This window comes from Dendrobates tinctorius, unplaced genomic scaffold (genome assembly GCF_039654945.1).
Source record: "Dendrobates tinctorius isolate UK_male_01 unplaced genomic scaffold, ASM3965494v1 ptg000206l, whole genome shotgun sequence".
NCBI classification, from domain to species: Eukaryota; Metazoa; Chordata; class Amphibia; order Anura; family Dendrobatidae; genus Dendrobates; species Dendrobates tinctorius.
The window spans coordinates 2,229,949-2,246,190 of record NW_027361873.1 but is presented as its reverse complement, the minus strand read 5'-3'; the positions used below and the strand labels follow the sequence as shown (position 1 = coordinate 2,246,190).

The window sequence follows — 16,242 nt, the reverse complement described above, 5'->3', positions numbered from 1 at the left end:
AAGGTGAGCACTGCCGAAGCTGTGGCCAGACAGCACAGTGTCTAAGCACACAAACAGCACAAAGCCTTTTTAGAAGTCTACTGTTGACCTGCATTCTACCATCTGATATGACATCGGGTCTGAATACCAGGCAGTAGCGTTAGCACTGCTCAGACATCCCCTTCTCTAATGCTATATTCCACTTTGTAAAATAATAACAGTATATTCTCCCCTCTGGTGCAGGCATTGTTGGCGCCAGGTCACGTATGACGTTATTCCACATGAGCTATTAGACTGCTGCACTCATCACTTCCCATGGCCGAACCTTGGACAAAGTAGTGATAGTGCAGCAGCGTTAATAGCAGCCACTGATTGGCTGTAGTGGTCACGTGGCATAATGGAGAACCGGCGCCAACAGCACTGGCACTGTGCCAGTAAGAGGCGAGTATAGGGTATTTTTATATTAGGAGGACTACGTTATTTCAAAAGTGGGTGTCCAGGTAGTAGACAACCCCTTTGTATTTTTTTGGGTCGTAAAGGGGCTATATATTCAGGTTAAAGTCAGACTTTTGAATCCACACAGCACCTGCACTTCGCTCTGTGAGGATTCTCTGGTGCCCGGGAGCGGGCAGTCACGTGAATGCAAGTATGTGATTTGTGTGCATGCAGTCGTGCCGACAAGGTGGGCGCAACCTCACTCAATGGCAGTGTATTGATTGAGACCGGGCACAAAGTCAGATTGTGGTCGGAAATATGAGAACTGCTTACTAGTGGTCACATGACCGCCCGATCCCGTCATTGGAGTATCCTCACAACACGCAGTGCGGGCACGGTGAGGAATCTTCTTTAGCAATGACCTTGTGTGGCTTACCCTCCTTGTGGAGTGAGTCATTGACTGCCTTCTGGACAGCTGTCAAGTCAGAAGTCTTCTCCATAGTTGTAGAGCCTACTAAAACAGACTAAGGGAGTTTTTCAAACACTTAAAAAACACCTGCAAAGGCTTCCTGTTAATTATTCTAATTTACTGAGATAATGACTTTTGGGTTTTCATTGGCTGTAAGCCATAATCATCAACATTAACAGAAATAAACACTTGAAATACATCACTCTGTAATTACTTTATATGAGTTTCACTTTTTGTACAGAAGAAATGAAATAGAATATCATCAAAAATATTTAATTTTAGGAGAAGAGTGTGTGTGTCGACCCGAGACTAATTTTACCACAAAAAATTGGGCAAACTTATTGACTTGAGTATAAGCCGGGTATGCATTGTATCATCATCCCCATCCTGATATGTATGGCCCCTCATCCCTATCCCGGTCTGCATGGCTCCTTATCATTGTTTGCATGGCCCCCCCAGCTGCTGGAATACTCAGTGCTCTCCACGCCAAGACTATGTGCAGCGAGTATTCATTGCTATTAAATAGCACACAGTGTCAGCTACAGCCGCCGGACGGTCATGTGTCTCCGCTGCTTCGCTGCTTAAGAGAAATAAATATTCACTTCTCTCCACTCCCATGGGGGTAGAGAGAAGTGAATATTCATTCCTCTTAAGCAGCGGGCACACGTGACTGCCTGGCCGCTGCAGGAAGCCAGCGGCTGCAACTACTGTGGCCGCTATTAACAGAGAAATTAATATTCACTGCCAGTTCAGTGAATATTCATTTCTCTTTAGCAGCAGCCAGCTCCTGCCTCCTGTGACCCCACTGTCGCTCCCCCTCCATCTTCTGGACCCTCTAGTATAAGCCAAGGAGGGGCATTTTAGGAGAAAAACCTCAGCTTATACTCAAATATATACGGAGAGAGATATATATATAATCACACATATACACACACACGGATAGAGATATATATATATACACACACACCATGTTCATTCCCATCTAACAAGTACTGAGAATATAATATACACCTGATTATGAGATACATGTTCAGTTCCCTGTAATCTACATAAGTTCCATATTGATTCCACACCAAACAAGCATATGGAATATAATATACACCTGTTTTTATGGGGCAATTCTACTGTAATCTACGTATTTCAGGTTCATTCCCAACCTAACAAGCACAGGGAATATACACTTTTTATATGGGATGTGTACATTTCCCTATTATCTACATATATTTGGTGATATTTCCTCACCTAAAAAGCACAGAGAATATAATTGGATGTTGTAGTAAAAATGTCAGACAAAGGGGGTTCGGTGGTGGTGTTAATTAACCATTATTGTGTCATGGGTTCACCTCAACAGATAGGAGCCGGAAGGCTGGATCTGATTTTTCCTACTCCTGCACCAATTAGAAGCACTTCACCTTCTTATTAAACAGTGTAAAATTCTTTTGGCAATGCAGGAGTTAATCTGTTCAATTGAGAGCTCCTGGAGGGTTAATCCTCTCAGCTGTGCACTTTTAGCCACTCCCATCTCCTATATAATCTGGGCTCCTGGCTAACACTCATTGGCAGAGTAGCTTATGCTGCATGGCTGGAGGGTTTATCTATGACTGCTGCTAGGTTTTGAGTGTGTGATAAAATCTCCTTCCGCCTCCTACTTTGGTTTAACCCCATCCTCAACTCCTTGGTGCATTCCTGTTATATGTGTGAGTATACAGTGTGTCCGTAAAGCCGTGGTGCACTTTTAACCAGTCACTGGAAAGTAACAAAAGACGATAGAAATGTGAAATCTGCTCCAAATAAAAGAAAAACTCTCCCAGTTTCATACCTATTCAGTGCAGTTCGATGTGGGCTCCATTTGTTGCCCTACACACATCCAGACGATAGTGAAGTTCTTGCCACACACGGATAAGGACATCTGTAATTCTCTGTTTTCTGTGTTACGTCATAATCTGCGCATGTGCACGTGCTGCCACATCATCCTACAGAACCTGGGAGGGTTTTCCTTTTATTTGGTGCAGATTTCACATTTCTATCGTCTTTTGTTGCTTTCCTGTGACTGGTCAAAAGTGCACCATGACTTTACGGACACAGTATTTCTATGTTTGGTATTTTTCATTACCCCTGTTTGTATTACCTTGTTAGTCTGGTTGGTGTATTACAATACACTACTACTCCCCTCTTCCCTGGGTGGGGGAAGGGTACAGACAGAGCAGATTCAGGAGCTAAGGCAAGGTACATGGCCCCAGAGTCTTCACCATCAGAAGTAATACGGGGAACAGGGCGAACTAGAGCGCCTCTAGCGTTACGGACAGGGAAGGATCCCCTGGTCCCAGAACACCTGAGAGTCGTTACAGATTGTTAATTCTATTAATATGCTTGCTGATCTCAATGTCAATACTTCTCTCAAGTGTGATCCTACAAATTTTTCAATCATACAATGTGGATTATCATTAGGAATTTTTTTCAAATAAGGCTAGTTTCACACTAGCATATGGAGGAGCTGCGGAGGGATGTGGACTTCTATGAAGCTCCGCCCCTGCCACGCCTCCTCCGTTCAGCTCCACCTACATCTGCATGTGGCCTGCGGGGCAGGGGGAGGAGTTTCGCACCTCCTCCATGCGCTAGTGTGAAACTAGCCTAAGGAAAGTGAATTTTTACTTCTTGAAAATCATGTAATGCCCATCATGCACACCTTTCCTAAAACCCATAAAACAGGTTTTCCCAATGCCATGCATCCAATTATATCTAGCATTTGATGACTGGTTGGACTCCTCCCTCCAACCAGTGACTGGTCCACAGCATCCCGGGACATATACAGAAATCATGTGATGTCGTACACGTTTCAAAATATTAGATGGTATAACTTCTAGTCCTGGTTAACCAGTGACGCAATAGCACTTTATCATAGCACACCGCACCATTGGAATAGTCCATACAAATAAATAGTCCATTTGTTACATTCGAATAAACATAGTCCATTTACCCAGATTTACAAGGGTTCATCAAATCTATACTTTCATTTTTACGGACACAAAATAATGTTCAATAAAAAAAAAATTCTCCAAAAAAGCAGGGTTTCCATGGGCACCAAATTCTCCCTAGGTAACAAATCTGGTGATGGCATGGTTGGAGGAATGCTTTATAGGTTACCATGTGCTTCTGTACATCTGTGAAATATTATGCTAAATTCATTGACGATTTATCACATGTTTGGAATGGAGAATAGTCTGATATCCCTTTATTCTTGGCATAATTATAATCAATTCAATTTACGCTTTACAGATAAGCATTCTATTACTTTTCTAGATTTGGAACTATCTGGCTATCATAATTCCCCCTTATTAGTCGTTACATCCGGTAACACAATAAAAGATGCATAGAGTTTTCATCCATCTCCCACTATTCGTGCCATTGCTGTCGGTGAACTAGACAAAGTGAAGAGAAATTGTAGCAATAAAAATCTCTTAAAGAACCCCAAATCATTCATTCCAGACTATTTAATAGAAATTACCCCCTCTCGGTATTTAGGTCCTGTCACTAAGATTGTGGGTTCTAAACCAAGAAACATCCTGGTTAATAAACCACTCAATAAACCACCTACCCCATAGTTTGCTGTTCAGAGTACAGTGCACATATATAGCCTGGTGTTCATTTACATATATACCTATTGTGCTGTTGATGTACACAAAGTTGTTTTGCAATTTAGTACAGATTCTGTGGGTCCTACATGTTCCAGGGAAGGACATTAGCGCAAAGGTGTATACAGAGTTATGGTTTCTTTAGTGCATTTTATTTTTAGTTAGCACGTCTTCAGCATATGCAACATACCTGTTTTCAGCTTTTTTTTCTCCCATAGGCTGTCCATCTCTGAAGGCTTTTAGCGCAGGTATCTCATTGTGTGTCTGGCATAATGTGAACAATACTGGTCATAATACTAGGCAATCACCCCCTCCATGAATTTGGTTTGTGTGTGGTTGCGGCATTAGTTTTTTTGATGTTTTTTTTCATGTCCTTTTTATGTGTTTTTTCATTTTAGTGTAGAGTCTCTCAAGACAATAAGGACCCTTGACATGGGTTGCGAGCTTGCGCATTTTGGCCAAAATATCGAACATCTCATAAACATTATATTTTACTGCACATTTTTATTCAGAATGCAGCCAAGTTCATGAATGTTGGCCTTGAAAACTAGGGTCCCTGAGGGGTGCACTTATATAGTGCTGGGCAGCCTGACTGATCCAATAGTATGGGGTGTCATTAATGGGCTGCAAGCCAGACACTGCACAACACAACTGTAACAGGTGCCGTTTGCAATTCTAATACTAGGCAATCACCCCCTCCATGAATTAGGTTTGTGTGTGGTTGCTTCCTTATTTTTTTTGCCCCTGTGTTGCTTCCGCCTTTATTATGGGGTGCTACTGCATATTGTAGTGCTTAGTTTTCTGAGCAGTGTTGGAAATTACAGCTTATTTTTCTGCTATGTTTTTGTATTTTTTTGTCCGGCTGACAAACCTCACTGAAAAAAAAAAACGTATGTGAACATAACTTTCATGTAACGTTCACCTATTCAGTATTCTACGTCTGTATCTCTCACCTTTTCCTGGTTTTGGCTTACAAATACAGAAGTGGTGACGTGTTTCTATTATATTTTTCCTCCAATTGGCCCACTCTTGATTTTGGCTTAGAAACACGTATGTAAAATACTGGCCAAATTCTGAACTAGGTTAAGGAAGGGTGGGAATAAGTGGAATCAAATTAAGTCAATAATAGAATATCGTGACTATATGTGAGAAGAAGTGCCCTCACCCAAGCAATTGGATGGTTGACCATCCAATATAAATGAATGAAGAAACCAACTGAAGATGGTGAGAAAAAAACCTGATGGGGGCCATGGAAATAAATAAAAGGAAAAAATTTCTTATTAAAATAGCCTTTATTAAAATATTTTTTGGCTCAACAACAAAGACATAAAAATAGTGCATGAGGCAATTAGACCGCCATAATATAAAGAGTATATATGACTTATTAATTGGATTTATTATCCGCTTTATATCAACTCAAATAATGTTATCTCTAGACCACCAAACCTGACACAGATCAGAATAAAACCCATAGAAACAGTCAATATAGCAGCAAAGAGTTATAAAAAGTGCAAAAATAATGCAAAAGTATTGGCACAAAAAGTGTAAATAAACCTGTGCAGTGATAAAACAATACAGTGCAAAAATATAAAAAATACAAAGCGAAAAATACGGTATATAAGAAACTTTTTTTCTCCCAAATTTGGGGGGGAAAATAGGGGTGCGTCTTACAATGCAAACATACCTTTTATTGTGCTGCCGCTGCGGGTGTCCGTTACTTGCCGCCACAGCGCTGGGTCCCTCGGGTGCGGCCGCCTCCACGCTGTGTCCCCCGGTGCCTGCCGCCGGGCTCTGTCCTGTGCTGCGTGGGGGGCTCTGCCGTTCCATCCATGCCTGTGCGGTGGCTTGCTTCCTGGAAAATGGCCGCCGCGCAAGCGCAGATGGAGATCTCGGCATTGAAATCTCGGGAGATGAGATTTCAGCGTCCCAAAGCAGTCCCTGGGGAGGGAAAATCAAACTTCCACTAGGTCAGAGAACTTACCACCGCCGCCTGCAATATGCTTCTGCCTAGGCTGGCGTCCGCCGAAGCGTAGGTGTGGACCTAGTAAAAGTTTGCGAATAGAAGACCAGGTTGCAGCCTTGCAAACTGCAGCACTGAAGCCCTGTGGTGCACCGCCCAGGAGGTGCCCACCGCACGAGTAGAGTGAGCCTTAACCCCAGGAGGGGGCACTCTGATCATGACTCGGTAAGTCTCCAAAATTGCCGATCTGATCAAGTGAGCAATAGCCGCCTTGGAAGCAGGCAGGCCTTTTCGCGCACCATCCGGAATGACAAAAAGGGAGTCTGTCTTCCGGAAAGAAGCCGTTCTACCCAAATAGACCTCCATCATCCTGATTAGGTCTAGCTTGTTCAGGGAGAAGTCTAGAGGATGATTTGGACCAGGACAAAAAGGTAAAACGATGTCCTCATTTAGGAAAGCGGATACCACCATTGGAAGGGAGGTTAGCGGAGGCCGCAGAACCACCTTATCCTGGTGAAGTACCCAAAGGGGGAGCGACAAGGGCCCCAACTCCGAGACGCACCGGATGGAGGTGATGGCCACGAGAAAGGCCACTTTCCAGGAGAGAAAGGACAGGAAAACTTCCTTGAGAGGTTTAAAGGAAGAAAACCCCCTGAAGAAAAGTCGACCTGCGGTCGCTAGGATAACGTCTTCTGGAAAAGAATGGGAAACACAGATACTTGACCCTTTAGAGAACTAAGGGCATGACCCGTCTCCAGGCCCGCCTGGAGGAATGCTAGAATAGAAGGGAACGAAAAGGACATAGGCGGGATGTGATTAGACTCGCACCAACTGAAATAGGCCTTCCTCGTGCGATAGTATATTCTGGAAGACGAGGGCTTCCTAGCCCAGATCATTGTGTGGATTACCCGATCTGGAAAACCTGACTCTTTCAGAACCGCGGTTTCACCTGCCACACCGTTCAATTAAGCAACAGAGAATTGGGGTGGTGGATCGGACCCAGAGACAGCAGATCTGATCTGTCTGGCAGCTTCCAGGGAGCGTCCGCGAGAAGGTTGACGAAGTCCGCGAACCAAGACCATCTGGGCCGGACCGGTGCGATGAGAATGACTGGTACTCCTTCCGCCTTGATCTTCAACAGCTTGGAAGAAGAAGAGGAGGAAACAGGGAAGCACAAACTGAAACCAAAAGGAATGGTCAGAGCATCGGCGCCCACCGCGAGAGGATCTCGGGTCCTGGAAACAAACCGTGGGACTTTCCTGTTCAGACAGGACGCCATAAGGTCCACATCCAGGGTCCCCCAACTAAGGCAAGTTTGGTGAAAGATCTCTCATGTAGGGACCATTCCCCTGCCGCGATGCCCTCACGGCTGAGAAAGTTGGCGGCCCAGTTGTCCACACCGGAAATGTGCACAGCGGATATCGCTGGAACCATCACCTCTGCCCAATGGAGGATTTTGGAGACCTCGGCTAACGCCAAGGAACACCGAGTCCCTCCCTGGTGGTTGACATATGCCACCGCTGTGGCATTGTCCATCTGGATCAGGACTGGCAGACCCTTGAGAAGCTTTTCCCAGTGAAGTAGGGACAGAAAATTGCCCGTATCTCTAGGACGTTGATCGACAGAACAGCTTTCTGCGCCGACCAACGACCCTGGGCGATCAGATGATGAAACACCGCACCCCAGCCGAGAAGGCTGGCGTCTGTCGTCACAACTTGCCAGTGGACCGGAAGGAAGGACCAGCCCTGGGAGATGAGCAGTGATGTCAGCCACCAATTGAGGGACTGTTTGAGACGGAATGAGGGTCAAATCGGACGATGCAGGGAAGAGACAGACCTGTTCCACTGCGACAGGATGGCCTGCTGAAGCGGTCTTGAGTCACCACCATCCTCCCTAGAACCGTCATGGCTGTATGGAAGGACGTAAGCCGGGGGTCCTGCAGCCAGTGAACATCCCGCCATAACAGTATGCCTAGAAACACAAGACGTGTTGGAACAAGGCAGGACTTTTTTCCTGTTGAAGATCCACCTGAATCGGAACCGGGTGTCGAGAACGATGGTTAGACTTTCGTGAGCCTGGGGCCAGGATGGAGCATTGATGAGGATGTCGTCGAGGTACGGAAAGAGCACGAGACTTCTGAGCCTCAAGATAGCCATTAACGCTGTCATATTCATAAAAACCCTGGGAACAGTGGCGAGACTGAACAGCAGGGTAACAAACTGGAAATGCTCTCGATGTATCGCGAAGCGCAGGGACTTCTAATGTCCTGAGAAGATAGGGACATGCAGATAGGCGTCCTGAATGTCTATGGAACACAGGATTTCCTGCGCCTCCATGGAAGCGATTACTGATCGAAGAGACTCCATCCTGAAATGTTGCAGATTCAGTAATTTGAGATCCAGAATGGGCCGAACCGGGCTGCCTTTTTTTGGCACCACATACAGGTTTGAGTAGAAACCTGTGAAGCGTTCAGTTTCTGGTATGGGTACAAACCCCCCCAAACTGAGGAGAGAAGCAATGGATGCAAAGAAACCCGGGACTGAAGTGGGGTCTCTTGGAGGTCAGGATTCCAGGGCCGAGAAACAAATTCTATCTTGTATCCTGAGGATACAACCTCCCTCATCCAAGCGTCTTCCACCGAGACGAGCCAGACGTCCCTGAAGTAAAGGAGACGGCCGCCCAACGGGGTGGTGCGCTGGGGTTTTGTCGACAGTCATGCAGAGGTCTGGACCTGGTGGATCTACCCTTGAAGGAAAGGGAGCGCCAGGAAGGATTGGGCCTAAAAGAAAACCTTCCTATCTTGGCACGCTTGCAGTCTCTGCTGGTTGGAAAAAGGCTCTTTTGTTGCGACCTGATGGAAGGGCCGAAACTGCCGTTATGGAAGAGGCCAACAGGGTTCGGACTGGGGAAGAAGAGAGCTTGTGCCCCCAGTGGCGACTTTAATAATCTGGTCCAGTCTGGCGCCAAAGAGGCGCGAACCCTGAAAAGGTAGGCTGGTAAGGGACTTCCTTGATGACAAGTCCACCCGCCAGGCCTTAAGCCAAACTGTATGCCGTTGCTGGACGCCTGAGCAGCGCAAGACGCGGCATCCAGGGAGGCAGATACCAAATCTGGTTGGCGAGCTCTGCCAGCTGCTCTGGTTGGGCTCCCGCCACAATGCCTTGGTGGAGATCCTCAGTCCTTTTGGCTATGGCCCCTGAAACCCAAGTGGAAGCCGAGGCCAGACCTAGTGCAGACGCGGCCGCTTCGAAAGCTGACTTCGCAAAAGATTCTATAATTCTGTCATTAGACTCTCTCAAAGATGCTCCACCAGAAATCGGAAGGACCGTGATGAGCTAGTCTAGCGACTGGCGAGTCCACGGAAGGAGAAGCTGACTAGTTGGCGGTGAGCTCCTGAGGAAAAGGATATAACACGCCAAGGCGCTTTCCTCTTTGAAAGTGTCTGGTCGGATTTTCTCTTTCCCTGGCGAGAAGCTTCTCGAACTCAGTATGAGGAGTGAAGACCTTGGAAGGTGGTTTAGACTGTGTGAACGAAACCGCCTGATCTGCGGGTTCCGCAGAAGTCTTTGATGCCAAATGTCTGGTTGATTGCTCCAATGAGGCTCTGAACCATATCCCTCATGTTAGGCCTCTTTCACACATCAGTTTTTCGCCGTCAGGCGCGATCCGGCTTTTTTTTTTATAAAACCGGATCCGGCGAAATGCAATGCCGGATCCAGTTTTTCCCCATTGACTTGCATTAGCGCCGGATGGCATTGTGTTTCATCCGTTTTTTGCCGGATCCGGCTACTTGTCTCATTCCGGCGTCTGGAAAAAACGGCTACTGTAACGTTTTTTGTCTCTGGCAAAAAAGCCGGAAGCGCCGGATCCGACGCTTCCGGCTTTTTGCCACAGTGAAAGTCTATGGGCACCGGAATGCGCCGGATCCAAAAAAAGACGGATCCAGCCACCGGATCCTTTTTTTAAGTCTGCGCATGCTCAGATCCAATTGGCCAGCCATCAGGAAACAGATATAACCTGCTAGACGGATCCGGCAGAAAACCGGATCCGTTTCTACAGTTCTCCAAAATTTATGCCGGATCCGTTTTTTCTAAAAATAGCCGGATCCTGCCTGACGGCAAAAAACTGATGTGTGAAAGTAGCCTTAGTGATATGATCCAAATCTAGCTCCAAAACATCCTAATAGGGTGCATCCGAGAACGCCTCGCCTAACTCGGGGATGAGGACCGGGACGAAGGAGGTCGTAGGGACGGACTGTGGGGCGAGATGGAACGGGAAAAGGAATTAGACCGGTGCACCTGTCCGGATCTTTTGCGGCTAAAGTTGCTAGGCTCCGACGGAGCTTCCTGTGACCTGCTGGTTCCTGTGGAAGTCTGCAGGGACAACTTATCAAGCACGGACACCAGGGCCTGAGACACCCTGATGAAATCTGCCACAGATTGTGAGAGAGGAAGCCCACCCTGGGATAGGGGCCATGCTCTCGCGTGGGTCAACTGGGGGCTCCTGGACGGTGGGAGAGGACCACAGTGGAGGAAGAGGAGGAAGATGGAGAACGAAGTGGCTTAGAATTAGACATGATGAACAATCTCACTAAGCGCTACCAGGTTAGAGGACAGGAGAGCAGAGGAGGGTGTCAGTCTGCAGTGCAGAGCTACTCACGGCAGATGTCCTGTAGACTTCCCGGTTGTAGAGAAGGGCAGGCAGGTCCCATAGATGGATTCGGCTCCCATGTACACCACCGGAAAATGGCGTCTGCCAGAGAGACGCAGGGCAGAACGCGCACGCTGTGAGGGGAGAGGGCGGCCAGAAACCGGGAAGCCCGCTCTCAGCTACACGCGGGGCCCGGAGGAGCAATATGGTGGCAGCTCCAGCCCCCAGTGGAGGCTGAGGGTAGTGGGCGGAGCCTGACACCACACAGGAAGAGGAGAGAGACACAGGCAGGAAAAAAGCCCGCCCGGAGCAGAGAGGAAGGGGGAGGAGGCAGCGTTGTAACTAGGCCCAAGATGAAGCCGGGACCTAGATTACAGCCGGCAGCGCCAAACAAGTCCCCACAGTGGCGCCAGGGTGTTAAAAGTGGCGCAAACAAAGCGCCATAACGCCGCTTAGGGGGCACAATGAACAGGAAGCCTCTGTGTGCCAAAATACCCTCTCTTCCCCAAAGGTTCTGCAAAGCAGTGGTGAGGCCCCCCAAACCAGCCGCAAGGCATGAACTGCGCTAGCCGCTTAAATAAAGGGTTTTTTTTTCCTTTTCCCGTTTTCTTCTCTTCAGCACCTGTGGAGAAAAAGAGGGAAAGTACCACCCCAATCACGAAAATCGGACGTCCGGAATCCATGTTGCGGGACGTCAGTGTCTCCTTGACCAACAGGCTCTGGTGGGCGAGTGGGTGGGAGACGGAGGCAGGACCGGGTATTCTTTCTCTTGCGGATCACCTAAACACGCTTCTGTGTTAGGGATTTTGGGGTCCTGCCGAACAGACATATGAGGATACGGGGTGGCAGTACACGCCGTACTCAGTCTCTGCGTGGGAGTACAGTTGTGACCGCTCACACTGTATTCCTCCAGTACCTGAAAAGGAACGACGCACATTAGGTACAAATGGGTCTCAAGAGAGACCCGTGTCCACCTCCTGCCTGACACTAAGCTAAACTGATTTACTGCAGTTGGTGGGGTGTATACTGCGGAGGAGGAGCTAACTTTATGTGCATAGTGTCAGCGCCTCCTAGTGGCAGCAGCATACACCCCATGGTTCCTGTGTCCCCCAATGAAGCGATGTTATTTTACAGCCGTTTTTCACATCCCTTCCCTCGTATACCAAGGATACTGGGGACTTTCTCAAAAAAATTGACAGCATGCACATTGACAGAGACTCCATGTTAGTCACTTGTGACGTGGAGTCTCTGTACACCAATATTAGACACACTGACGGCATTGCAGCGGTTAATTATTTTCTGCAGCACTCTTCCTTTTCCAGAGCTTTTATTATTTTTTTCACCAATTTACTTGAGTTTGCTTTATCCTACAATTTTTTCGTTTTCAGGGGGTCCTTTTTTCTACAGACCCAGGGAACAGCCATGGGTGCCTCCTTTGCACCATCGTATGGCAACCTGTTCCTGGGTCTGTGGGAAAGGGACCTCTTCCTATCTGGTAATTTTGATCACATGGAGCATGTCCCTTTTTGGACACGTTATATAGATGACATCTTTTTTATTTGGCAGGACACTCCTAGTGCTCTAATTTTATTTCTGAACTAAATTCCAATACTATCAACATGCACTTCACTTATCAATGTCACAGAGAGGTCATTGAGTTCTTAGATATGCGAGTCAGTAGGGACCTAGAAAATTGTCTCCAAACCAACTTGTACAGGAAACAAACCGCCGTTAATTCCTTGCTTCACGCGTCATCATCCCACCCCCAAGCACTAATTTGTTCGATTCCAATAGGGAAATTCTTACGTCTCGGACGTATTTGTTCTACTGAGGCTGACTTTTTTACGCAAGCTAATGCCCTAAGGGAAAGATTTTTAGAAAGAGGATACAGCAGACACTCAATTACAAGAGCCAGACACATGCCACGCCATAATGTTTTATATGATAAAAACATTTCCAGACCAAACGATGTGGTCCGTTTTATTACACAGTTTAATGGCCAACATGAATATCTCAGATTTTATTTGCACCATTTCTGGCCCATTCTTAAATCTGATCCTATACTTTCAAAATATATAGGTGACCGCCCTAACATCACTTACAGGAGATCACCCAACTTGGGTGATAAGCTAGTAAAAAAACACTATGTACAGGAAACAAATAATAAAAATCTCTTTTCACAACAAAAAAAACCCACAGGTTGCAAACCCTGTGTGGCTTGTCCTAATATCATCAAAACCAGTTCGTTTAGTAGCTCTGATAAAGTTCATACTTACAATATTGCAAAAAATATCACGTGTTCCTCTGTGGCGGTAATCCATTATGCAACGTGCCCATGTTCCCTTATCTATGTGGCTCTCTCCACCCGACAACTTAAGGTGAGGGTCCGTGAGCACGTATTAGGCATAAAAGCGGCCAAAGATATAGAAGATATTTCCTCCCTGAAAATGCTGCCGAAACATTTTAAGCTGTATCACAATTGTGATTCTACTTTGCTTTAAGTATCCGGTATCGACATGATACACAGCGGCATTAGAGGTGGCAATGTCAGCAAAAAACTTGCCCCAACTTGAGACCCAATGGATTTGGACACTTCGCACTGGGTCCCCATTGGGTCTCAATGAGAGTCTCTCTTTTATACCATTTTTATAATGTTAGTCTTGTTAGTGTTTTTAATATTTTTATCTTTTTATTATTTCAGCTTTTGTGGAATGTCATTATATATGTGGATACCCTTGAATATACATGCATCTATATGAGGAAACTTTTTTGATGGCGCAAAATAAGATCTTTGTTCTGTCAACAAGAAATCTGTGCCTTTCTCCAATATTCATTATATATTGTGTATTCATGCTATTATTCTTATTCACCTTTCACTTTGTGGGTTATTTATATGTACTTAGTATAATTTATTTGAATATTGTTTTATATTTGTTGTTACATAGTCTCCATATATACACCTATCTAATAATACAGTGTATGCTCTTATTTTAATTCATCGCTCTGCATTACATGCACCACTTGATATCCCTTTTACGCATATTCCATTGCTGTTATCAACAGCTCTCTTATTAGTATTCCTCCATCTGGTGTCTATGTCCCGAGCATTGAGCAGTGCGCATGCGCGGCCTGACGTGCCGGTTCGTCGCGTGGCAATGGCGTCTCTGTGCAGCAACACGCCACCCGTGGGCGGTGTTTGCTCGCATGACGCCACTTGCCGAGTCACTTCCGGGTTACGTCGACCGCGCATGCTCCGTATCGCTTCATGCCCCGGACTCATCGGCCTATATATAACCCCTCTTGCTGTGCTATTAAGATCCCCCTGATGAAGGAGACTTCTGAAACGCGCGTCGGGGCACGTTCTACAGGCATACCGCATCTCCCACCTTCCTGGCACCCGCAGATATTCAACCCATTCCTACGTTATTTGCCTCTTATGGTCTCATTAGGCTGACCCACGCTGCAATATATCGGCGCATATGTGATATTTATCACTGTGGTCGGCTCCATTATATACTTAGCCTGACTGCTTCACACATCATTTTACATACCCTTTTACACTCTGCATTATTGCACACTTTGCAAATTTGCACATTACTACTGCTTTATATATGTTCCATATATACACTTTTTTGTACATTTTATGATCTGTTTAGTACTTTTGCATATTTTGCACAATTTGTCGCATAATTCTATATATATATATATATATATATATATATATATATATATACACACATATATACAGTGGGGAAAAAAAGTATTTAGTCAGTCAGCAATAGTGCAAGTTCCACCACTTAAAAAGATGAGAGGCGTCTGTAATTTACATCATAGGTAGACCTCAACTATGGGAGACAAACTGAGAAAAAAAAATCCAGAAAATCACATTGTCTGTTTTTTTTTCATTTTATTTGCATATTATGGTGGAAAATAAGTATTTGGTCAGAAACAAGCAATCAAGATTTCTGGCTCTCACAGACCTGTAACTTCTTCTTTAAGAGTCTCCTCTTTCCTCCACTCATTACCTGTAGTAATGGCACCTGTTTAAACTTGTTATCAGTATAAAAAGACACCTGTGCACACCCTCAAACAGTCTGACTCCAAACTCCACTATGGTGAAGACCAAAGAGCTGTCAAAGGACACCAGAAACAAAATTGTAGCCCTGCACCAGGCTGGGAAGACTGAATCTGCAATAGCCAACCAGCTTGGAGTGAAGAAATCAACTGTGGGAGCAATAATTAGAAAATGGAAGACATACAAGACCACTGATAATCTCCCTCGATCTGGTGCTCCACGCAAAATCCCACCCCGTGGGGTCAGAATGATCACAAGAACGGTGAGCAAAAATCCCAGAACCACGCGGGGGCACCTAGTGAATGAACTGCAGAGAGCTGGGACCAATGTAACAAGGCCTACCATAAGTAACACACTACGCCACCATGGACTCAGATCCTGCAGTGCCAGACGTGTCCCACTGCTTAAGCCTGTACATGTCCGGGCCCATCTGAAGTTTGCTAGAGAGCATTTGGATGATCCAGAGGAGTTTTGGGAGAATGTCCTATGGTCTGATGAAACCAAACTGGAACTGTTTGGTAGAAACACAACTTGTCGTGTTTGGAGGAAAAAGAATACTGAGTTGCATCCATCAAACACCATACCTACTGTAAAGCATGGTGGTGGAAACATCATGCTTTGGGGCTGTTTCTCTGCAAAGGGGCCAGGACGACTGATCCGGGTACATGAAAGAATGAATGGGGCCATGTATCGTGAGATTTTGAGTGCAAACCTCCTTCCATCAGCAAGGGCATTGAAGATGAAACGTGGCTGGGTCTTTCAACATGACAATGATCCAAAGCACACCGCCAGGGCAACGAAGGAGTGGCTTCGTAAGAAGCATTTCAAGGTCCTGGAGTGGCCTAGCCAGTCTCCAGATCTCAACCCTATAGAAAACCTTTGGAGGGAGTTGAAAGTCCGTGTTGCCAAGCGAAAAGCCAAAAACATCACTGCTCTAGAGGAGATCTGCATGGAGGAATGGGCCAACATACCAACAACAGTGTGTGGCAACCTTGTGAAGACTTACAGAAAACGTTTGACCTCTGTCATTGCCAACAAAGGA

At 46.0% G+C, this 16,242-nt stretch overlaps 1 protein-coding gene across 1 annotated transcript in view; it reads right to left on the bottom strand.

The window, feature by feature from the left end:
* THOC5 (THO complex subunit 5) overlaps positions 1-961 on the bottom strand; it is a 95,338-nt gene extending 94,377 nt beyond the window's left edge. The window contains exon 1 of the mRNA XM_073554081.1: positions 851-961. The gene's annotated coding sequence lies outside the window, so the exon portion shown is untranslated. The remainder of the gene's footprint in view (positions 1-850) is intronic.
* Between the last annotated feature and the right edge of the window lie 15,281 nt (positions 962-16,242).